The sequence below is a fragment of the Macrobrachium rosenbergii genome, chromosome 20 (genome assembly GCF_040412425.1).
Source record: "Macrobrachium rosenbergii isolate ZJJX-2024 chromosome 20, ASM4041242v1, whole genome shotgun sequence".
NCBI classification, from domain to species: domain Eukaryota; kingdom Metazoa; phylum Arthropoda; class Malacostraca; order Decapoda; family Palaemonidae; genus Macrobrachium; species Macrobrachium rosenbergii.
Window position 1 is genome coordinate 42,872,501 of NC_089760.1, and position 10,986 is coordinate 42,883,486.

Genomic DNA, 10,986 nt, shown 5'->3' on the forward strand with positions numbered 1-10,986 from the left:
GACAAAATCACGACGGAACTAATTTTAGCCTTCGTCGTCGAGGAGGAGGAGGACCGTTCCATGTAATTTAATTTTGGCGTCAGCCAGAGAACGTCCTTCAGAGCAAAATAATGATCGCTGGGCTGGTCTGCGCAAGGTCTAGACCAGTGATTCTCAAACTGGGTGCCGTGGCACCCTGGGGTGCCACAGACAGTCCCTAGGGGTGCTGCGAGAGTGTCACGAATTTTGTCTTGGCTAGATCATCTCAATGAACATTTGAAAGAAAAAAGTTTGTAGAAGTCTTCATATAGTGATTATCAGTGTATCTACTCTATGTTTATCTAATTCTTCTGATATGGTCTTTGTTTGCACAGTATATTTCTGCATGGACGGTGTGCTGATTTTGGTTTGAGTATGGACAATTTTATTCATTAAGTAAGGAGTTAATTCATTCGATATGGTGGGATGGTGAAGGAGGGATGCCACGGTAATGATTACATTAGTTAGGGTGCCGTCACTTAAAAAAACTGAGAACCACTGGTCTAGACTTTGGGTCTGCGAGACTGAGCTGTTTTGTGGGACATCTGTCGTACCTCAGTACCAGCTACGCACCATTCAGAGGCGATACATCTTTTGTTGTGTGAAGGAGGCTAATGGGGGGAGAGCCGTTACAAAGGCCAATCCCGACAAATACTACTACTATTACTACTACTACTACTACTACTACTACTACTACTAATACCAAACACCGCTCGCTTGTAAACAGAATCCCCTCGGCTACGCAAAAAGGTATCGGATGTTCCTCCTCCCGCGCGTTTGCCGATCGCTATCGGGATGTTTATAAAAGGGACTTTTGATACTGAAGATTAGTTCCCAAAAGGGCCAAGGGTGTTCCGCTTATCGTTTATTTACAAATAGTGGTAATCGCTTCTTTCTCGACAGATAACCGGTGAATTGGCCGTGTCAATTATAAGGGAGAGAATTTTCTGCTCTTTGTTTGCTTGCTTGCTCGCAAGCGCTTGTGTTAGCGGCGCGGGTTCTCTACGGAGATCTTTTGGGGAATTTCTTTTTTCTTTCTTTTTCTCTTTCGGTTCTGTACCGAAGTTTCTTAAAGCAGAGATTAGCCGGTCGCTTTGACAGTGTGTATGTATACACACACACACACAAGCATATTAACTTCAAGTATTACAGTATTATACAAAAATGATGAGACTGCAAAAAGAAAACTGATATGGTCTCTGTCTCCATGACATCAAGTCTAAAGCAAGCTGCTGTCGAACTGAATATAGAATTTAGGCCAAAGACCAAGCACTGGGACATATGAGGTCATTCAGCGCTGAAACGAAAATTGACAGTAAGAAGATATGGAAGTTGTAACAGGAGGAAAATCTCGCAGTTGCACTATGAATCAACTGTTAGGAAAGGGTGGAAAGTAAGATGGAAGAGAGAGAATATGAAAGGAGGTACAGTAAAAGGAATGAAAGGGGTAGCAGCTAGGGGTCGAAGGCACGCTTCAAAGAACCTTAAGTAATGCCTACAGCGCACCGCATGAGGTGCACTGACGGTACTACCCACCAACGGTTAGCAACCAGCTGTCGCCTAAGAAACCTGTGTAGGCTACACATTGAGATTGATCCTGTACTACAATGGGCCTCTTCATCTTGTTATATATTTTAATGAGAAAATCCCCCAGGTCGTTAGACATTTTAGTATTTTATTACTGAATAATAATTTACTGATGAATATAACCGCCAGAAAATCATAAAAATATATTTTGCTAAAATAATGGCAAGGAATATACAGTAAATCTGTACTTCCATTTAACACTAAGATATGTAAAATGAATTATGAATAAACAAGGAGATATGGAAATGAACTAAAAAAAACTGCATACACAAAGAAAAAATGAAAAAAAAGAAATAGCTCACAAAATGACCACCTCCACATTAATTTTCATAGCATTAATTTAACAGAACCTCCGCATTAACTTTCATAGCATTAATTTAATAGAACTTCCACATTAACTTTCATAGCATTAATCTAACAGAACCTCCACATTAACTTTCATAGTATTAATTTAACAGAACCTCCACATTAACTTTCATAGCATTAATTTAACAGAACCTCCACATGAACTTTCACAGAATTAATTTAACAGAACCTCCACATTAACTTTCATAGCATTAATTTAACAGAACCTCCACATCAGCTTTCATAGCATTAATTTAACAGAACCTCCACATTAACTTTCATAGCATTAATTTAACGGAGCCTCCACGTTAACTTTCATAGCATTAATTTAACAGAACCTCCACATGAACTTTCACAGAATTAATTTAACAGAACCTCCACATTAACTCTCATAGAATTAATTTAACAGAACCGCCACATTACCTTTCATAGACCTAATTTAACAGGACCTCAACATTAACTCTCATAGAATTAATTTGACAGAACCACCACATTACCTTTCATAGAATGAATTTAAGTCAAAATAAACAGTGCAAAAGAGACACAACAAATGTAACCTAAAGCAAATGCATGCAGGGGAAAAGAAACGAAAATGGCTACAGAGAAGTAACAAGATAAGAAGAAGAACGAAATCTTTTAAAGATTGGGAACAAAACCCAAGTGATTCGACAATAAGCGGAAGGGGCCCGGCACCCACTTAAGTGACTGGGCCAAAGTAAACACGGGAGAACCCAAGGTGTGAAATCTAACACCACTGAAAGGACAATCGGATCCCCCTACCGAAGGATTAAACTCTTTTTTCGCTCCCTTTTCCTATTCTTTCTTTCTTTCTTTCCCTCGTTTCTTTCTCGGCTTACGCCTCTCACTCCTGTAAGAAGGGAGGGATGGTGGAGGAGTTGGTAGGGGGATGGGGAGGGGGAAGTACAAGAATGAAGGTTTGTTTACAAAAGGGGTTTTAGATCCGCTCCTATTGTCACGATTAACATAAAGAGGATGCCCTGATACGGTTCAGTTTTGGTCATCAAGCTTTTAAATGTCTCAGGAAGAGGCTAATCATTCTGACAACAAGGGCTTATTATTGTGGGTTTCATATTCAAGACACGAGGTGGGAATCCAATATCACTGGAAGAAAAATTACGAGAACATTATAAGCGAGAATTCGAGATCTGGAATAACGTACGGCATGCAGCACACCAGGACTTATTGTGGGTTTCATATTCAAGACATGAGGTGGGAATCCATTATTATTGCAAGAAGAATTACGTGAACTTTATAAGTGAGAATTTGAGACCTGGAATGATGCAAAGTATAAAGCACATGTATCCTTTGCACCAAACCTCTAAAGTTAAGTATACCTAAATTTAATCAGACCACTGAGCTGATTAACATCTCTCCTAGAGAGGGCTGGCCCGAAGGATTAGATTTATTTTACGTGGCTAATAACCAATTGGTTACCTACAGTAGCAACAGGACCTGCAGCTTATTGTGGAATCCGCACCACAGTGTAAAGAGAAATTAATTTCTATCACCAGAAATAAACTTCTCTACTTCATCATTGGCCAGTCGGCGAATCGAACGCGGGCCCAGCAGAGTGCTAACCGGGAACGATACCAACCCGTCGAGTGCGGAACTATTAAATTTCTAATAATCTAAAATCATCAAAATATCCAAATAATGGGGAGGGGGAAAGGGGAAAGGGAAAGGGAAGGGGCGGGATACACACACACACACACAGCACACGCAGAAAGGCAGCCAAGGAAATTAATATAATAGATTATATATCACCAGTCTGTTACTGAATAACCTATTAAAAAGAAATATTATTTTTGGTTTAGACAAGCAAAAAGCAATAGGTGCCAATAACAGTATCAAAATGCAAGGCTGTTACTGGATAACCACTTTAAAAATGAATATTGTTTTTGGATCTGACAAACACAAAGCAACGGATTTCTAAAACATAAGATGAAATTTTCATAATGAAGCTTTTGGAAAAGGTTGATAAACGACAATCAGTTTGTAAGAAAAGAAGTAAAACATGCGCCGAAGTTTCTTCGACGCAATCGAGTTTTCTCTACAGCTTATAATCAAGGCCAACAAAAATATAGATCTATCTTTTGGTGGTCTCGGTATATTGATGTACGAGCCGCTGCCAATGAAACTTTGACTACGGCCCGTTGGTGGCCTATCCCATATCGTTTCCAGGAGCACGATTATGGATAACTTTAACCTTAAATGAAATAAAAACTACTGGGGCTAGAGGGCTGCAGTTTGGTATGTTTGATGATTGGAGGGTGGATGATCAACGTACCAATTTGCAGCCCTCTAGCCTCAGTAGTTTTTAAGATCTGAGTGCGGACAGAAAAAAGTGAGGACAGAAAAAGTGCGGACAGAAAAAAGTCCTGACATAAAAAAGTGCGGACGGACAGACAAAGCCGGCACAATAGTTTTCTTTTGCAGAAAACTAAAAACTGAATAACATTATTTTTCGAGAAGTGATATATACTAAAAGTAATTACCATGACCGAATTTAGTACAGCTAATTACAGGGTAATTTAGCAGAGTGAAAGGCTAAAAAAAATACAACCAAAAATGGGATGAAACGATATTTGAAAAATATCTAAATAAAAAGTTAAGTAACAATGAAATTCGAGAAAGCAAGCATTACATAAAACAGGGTAAGTCATTAGCTAAAAATAAACACAGAAAATTCTGCAATCTATAAAATCAACAGGAAGGAACCAAAAGAGTTTAATTTCAAAGATTTAACTCTGAGGATCCTAGGTCCTGCCATCACGTACTGTACCACGTACAATACGCACACAAAAAGTAACCAAGGGCTTCCTAATTATATTGGCGAAGCCTTAATCCAATCAAGCGTACCCTTTCTTCCTTGCAGAAAGTAGTAAATGTTCGATAAACTTGAATAATAAGATTTGGCACGACCCAGTTAACTGATTCCAATGCTTGAAATATTTAGTCTCCTACAAGGGCTTCCATGTTTCAAAAGACTGTCAGAAAGCAAAAAAAAAATCTATATTAAAGAGAGAGAGAGAGAGAGAGAGAGAGAGAGAGAGAGAGAGAGAGAGAGAGAGAGAGAGAGGCAGGGTTATTCGCTCTCAAAATGTTTTCGATGGTTGACAGAAAAACTCAGGGAAGCAAAAATATCATCCATATTAAAAAGAGAGAGAGAGAGAGAGAGAGAGAGAGAGAGAGAGAGAGAGAGAGAGAGAGAGAGAGAGAGAGGTTATTTACACTCGAAAGGTTTTTGAAGTTTGACAGCCGAAAAAATGTCAAATCTGATGATGAATCAATACTTATATATATAAATAATAATATATAACCCATAAATAACACATTGTATTTGCACAGTCACATACACAGACAAATATGCAAACACAAATTTCACATACACACACATACACACAAACACACACACACACAAAAATTCCTAAAAGACACAAAACTCTCTTGACACCTCACTCAGAAATCCAGAAAATAAAATGAAACGACGAGAGAGAGAGAGAGAGAGAGAGAGAGAGAGAGAGAGAGAGAGAGACGGAGAAAATTACGCCCAAATGGAAAATCGCCTTTTCATAATAATTCCTACCCATCATCAAGTCAATGGCGCCATGAACTAGCATTCATTAAGAGACTCTTTCCCCTTGAATAGACTTAAAGAACGAGCGAAGTTACGGCAACGCAATCAGCCCATTTAGACCCGCCGGGGCCACTGAATGAGCGTAATTCCCCTGAATGAGCATAATTCCAGGGGACGGGTTAAAACGAATCTCTCAGTCTAAAGCGAACCGCACACTTCGCTAAAGCATTTTCTCTTCTCCCCCCATCCCCTCCCCCCCCCCAACTCTCTCTCTTTTTATGTTCTCTCACTTTCTCTCTCTCTCTCTCTCTCCCTCGTCATTTGTACCACACACTCTCTCTCTCTCTCTCCATCTGCATGGCGCTTCTCTCTCTCTGTCTCGTCTTATGAGCATTCTCTTTCTCTCTCTCTCTCTCTCTCTCTCTCTCTGTCTGTCGTCGCTCTCTCTAGCTCTCTCTCTCTCTCTGACCATCTGTGTGGCACCCCGCCCTCTCTCTCTCTCTCTCTCTCTCTCTCTCTCTGCTCTCCCAACTCTTGCAAAATCTCCTCCTGAATGCCAATTAGTCAACAAGTGGATAAGTGACGATACAGTATTTCAGCCCCAGAATCATTTCTCGGACTTCTAGCTGGTAATTTCTTTGCTGATGAGAGATTAGCACTCTCGCCTTTTCAAGAGGATTTCGTCTCAGCATCTTTTTGGTCTATCTTTTTTTTTTTATCTCTTTTGCCTTTTTAGTTTTCTGTGAAAGACAACTATTTGCCGGTTTTGTCTGTCCGTCCGCACTTTTCCTGTCCGCACTTTTTCTGTCCGCACTTTTCTATCCGCCCTCAGATCTTAAAAACTACTGAGGCTAAAGGGTAGCAAATTGGTATGTTGATCATCCACCCTCCAATCATCAAACATACCAAATTACAGCCCTCTAGTCTCAGTACTTTCTATTTTATTTAAGGTTAAAGTTAGCCATAATCGTGCTTCTGGTTGAAGTTTCATGGGCATACAGCATTATACCGAGACCACCGAAAGAGAGATCTATTTTCGGAGGCCTTGATTATACGCTGTACAGAAAACTCGATTGCGCCGAAGAGACTTCTGCGCATTTTTTACTTGTTTCTGATTCAAGACACGGGAAAAAAAGTTTCTTCATTTTGTCTCTTATTATAAGCAGCCTTTTTTTTGCCTTTTAAATGTATATACTTTTTTTTATAAAATATCTCCTACGTATATACTTGCATTTGAACACACGGACATATTTTACGTTTTTTGAGTCAACAGTAACATAACATTTTTTCTGATTCAAGATGATTCAAGACACTAGAAAATAGCTCCTCCATTTTGTCCATCAATATCAGCGGCATATTGATAATGTGATTCAGATTATGCTTAGAGCGTTTTTCATTCACCCTAAATTCACGCGTCCCTAAACTTTAAATTTATTGTCTTTGTAACGAAAACAGTTACCCCAAGGTCTGTACCTTGGATTTTTTTAATAATAATAATATTAATAATAATAATAATAATAATAATAAACAACGCTCTATACTTTTTTCAGACATATAATCAACACTGCATCAGCAAAATTCCTAACAAAATACTACAAACCTCACTTTACCTTAACACTTCATTCGAAATATATTCCATAATTCATTTCATTTCCATTTGCATCGACATACCTTTCCAAATTACTCTCTCTCTCTCTCTCTCTCTCTCTCTCTCTCTCTCTCTCTCTCTCTCTACGGGCAGACAAAGAAACCGAGAGAATCCATTATCACAAAATCAAACGGTTTCTAAATATTTTCCCGTCGCTTTGAACTCATTGTCTCGGTTCCAATTGGCTTAGGTCGAACACTTTATCAGCCAAGATGCCATGGGAAAGGGGGAAGGGGTGGGATGGGGGAGGGGGAGGGAGAAGGATGAGGGGAGGTGGAGGGAGAGGGGGAGGGGAGGGGAGGGGAAAGGAGAAGGAGGGGCAGGTTTTGGGATAGCTGAGGAAGGGTAGGTCATTACTGGAATGGTAGGGGAGGGACGGGGAGGGAGGTTCCAGGAACGGGATGGATGAGGAAGGGTAGGTCCCTCCTGGAATGGGAATGGCAGGGAGGTAGGAAATGGGGGGAATTCCAGATTGTAAGGGGGGTTGATCCGTCAGATGGAATGGAAGAGAGGAGTGGAGAAGGACTGGGCAGGAAAAGACTGGAATGGGAATGGGTTGAATGAATTTTACGGTTTGAGAGTTGGAACTCCGAGCTGGGAATTAAGGAATGTCGGAGTAAAAAGCGGTCGGGAATAATGGGATTTGGAGAGCAAATTCTCTAACGCAATTATGGAATGGATTTTGGCGTTCTCGTCCACGAAGGACTTGAGAGAAGACTGCTAAAATTAAATGGATAATTTAAAAACAGGTAAAAAAAATACTGTTAATATTAAATGGATGTTTAAAAATCGGTAAAAAAAGTACAGCTAAAACGAAAATTAATGATTAAAAAAAAGGTAAATAAAGTACTACTAAAATTAAATGGATGTGTAAAAACAGGTAAAAAATACTACTAATATGAAAAAGGATGTTTACAAAAAGGGTAAAAAAGTACTGCTAAAATTAAAATGGATTTTTAAAAATAGGTTAAAAAAAGTACTAATATGAAAAAGGATGTTTAAAAAAGGTAAAAAAAAATACTGCTACAATAAAAATGGATTTGAAAAAAGGTAAAAAAGTACTTTTAATATAACAATGGATGTTTTAAAAAAATGTAAAAACATACTGCTACAATGAAAATGGATATTTACAAAAAAAGGTAAACAAGTACTTTTAATATAAAAACGGATGTTTAAAAAAAGGTAAAAAAATTATTGCTACAATGAAAATGGATATTTACAAAAAAGGTAAAAAACTATTGCTAAAATGAAAATGTATGTTTACAAAAAAAAGTAAAAAAAGTACTGCTAATATCAAAACGGATGTTTCCAAAAAGGTAAAAAAAAAAAATACTACTAAAATGAAAATAGATGATCAAGAAAAAGAGAGTAAAAAGTAATTAAAAAAAGTAATAAAATAAGACTTTAGACCTTCCATATTGTGTTACTTTGTTCTGATATTGATTTAAAAGAACATGCACACAATTATTCATACTTGAAAGAGCTTACATGACAGACTGAAATGCTCATATAATTTAGATTTTATTTACTTTTTCCTCTGCTACAGTGGAGAAGGGGAGATTTTTTTTTTACACGTCTTCGTAATTTGAAAAAGTAATTATAACATTATTTAAAAAAAAAACTATCTGCAACTACAAAGAAATGGCAACATTGACTGTACAAACAAACAAACAAACAAACAGTAAAATGCACAATACTTACGCCACTGTTTGTTCGTCTGTTTGTACTGTAAATGTTGCCACATTTCTTCGTTGTAAAACTATCGACATTTACTGTACAAACAAAAGAACATGCAGTGGTGGAAAAATTGTACGTTGTACCTATCTCTGAAAACAGCATGGACGAATTACTCACGTATTAACAAGGGTAACAATATCTAAATATGGTCAGACATACTCACATAATGATGCTTATTTCATTCACGTATTATTCTTTACGCACCAAAATGAGAGACTTTTAACACTAGATGTCTCAACAAACAACTCCTGAATACAATACTGCCCTAAAACGAAAAACTGCAGCATCTGCAAAGTTTTCGAAATTGAGACATGCCACTTATTGGGCTCGTGAAACACTAATACACATGTTACTGCAGTTTCAGAATGATGATTCTTCAATGCTTTCCACGAGTATTTAGGTGGTCTCATTTGCAGTATCTGCAAAAATCAGTAGTAAGGCAATGGAGTTTCTACCATTTTTCTCAGTTTTGTATTTTTGCAGATACTGCAGTCTTCCATTTTAGGGCAGAATACGCTCTTGACTTAAATCGTACCATCAGAATATTTTCTTTATTTTAAACCTTCAATAGATTTAATTTAGATGTCTGTGACGTCAGACCTTGAACACTGCTGCATCATTGGTGGCAAATGACAGCGAACTAATGCATTGCACCACAGAGACCAGAAATGTTTTGTAATGAACTTGGCTTAACCCGATAAAAACAGCATATTCTTTGGAAGCTTGAATTTCAAGTCTGTGGTCCCTGTGGCCTTGTTCCATATGAATAGGACTCATCTTCTGGATAATAATAATAATAATAATAATAATAATAATAATAATAATAATAATAATAATAATAATAATAATAATAATAATAATTCAGTATTTCCAGTTCCCTCCTGTTACTTCTTTCAAATGAATACCCTATTCTTGAATTTCAGGTCAATGGCCCCTGTGGACTTGTTCCTTATGAATAGGGCTCATGTTCTGATTAATAATAATAATAATAATAATAATAATAATAATAATAATAATAATAATAATAATAATCATTTTTATGACTATGGCATACAAATACCAAAGGATCAAGATCATCTTAGGATAGTGAAATGAAGGTGGATTCGTAACTGATTAAAAAAAAAAAACTAGTGTTATACAGAACACCCACCCATTACGTACCGTAATTAAAAAAAAGAAAATCATGCAAGTTGAAAAGAAACCACATCTAAAAACTATAGCGAGACTTCCTTAGACTTTCTGAACACATCAGGATATTCTCCATCTTAATTTTTCCAGCTGCATATTAGCAGATGTTTCACTCTAAATGCAAAAGTAACGATAAAATATGTTATGCTATAGTTGAAAAGGTATTTACAATTTTTTGTATTATTTTACACAGTCAATCTGTTTTTGTTAATAGTAAATAAACTTAATGGATGCAATTAATGATATGTTAATTTACTTCTTTGCTTGAATTTATATTTCGGAATACAGTGCTCTACAAACCTATAAATAAACAGAATGTTTGAAATTTTTTATAAGAATTATATACACCTAAAAGTAATGCTACAGAATTGTTTTAAAAAAATTATATTCATGTAAAAGTAATGCTACAGAATTGTTCAAAGATTTTTTTTAAGACTGGAAAAACTAATTTCACATAATTCAAGAGTTGGTTTTATTTAGGGGCACTTGAGTTAATTTTATTTAGGGACACTTGAATAAGTTTTATTTAGGAACACTTGAACTAGTTTTATTTAGGGACACCTGAGTTAGTTATATTTAGGGACACTTGAGTTGCATTATTTAGGGACACTTGAATTAGTTTTATTTTTATTTAGGGACACTTTGAGTTAGTTTTTTGAGGGACAATTGAATTAGTTTTATTTAGGGACACTTGATTTACTTTTATTGAGGGACACTTGAGTTAGTTTTATTAAGGGACACTTGAACTTTCTAAAATGCATCTTTACTGTAGTAGTATATTAGCTGCTATGTCAAGAGAGAGAGAGAGAGAGAGAGAGAGAGAGAGAGAGAGAGAATATTTCAAGACAAACAAGCTCCTCGCCGA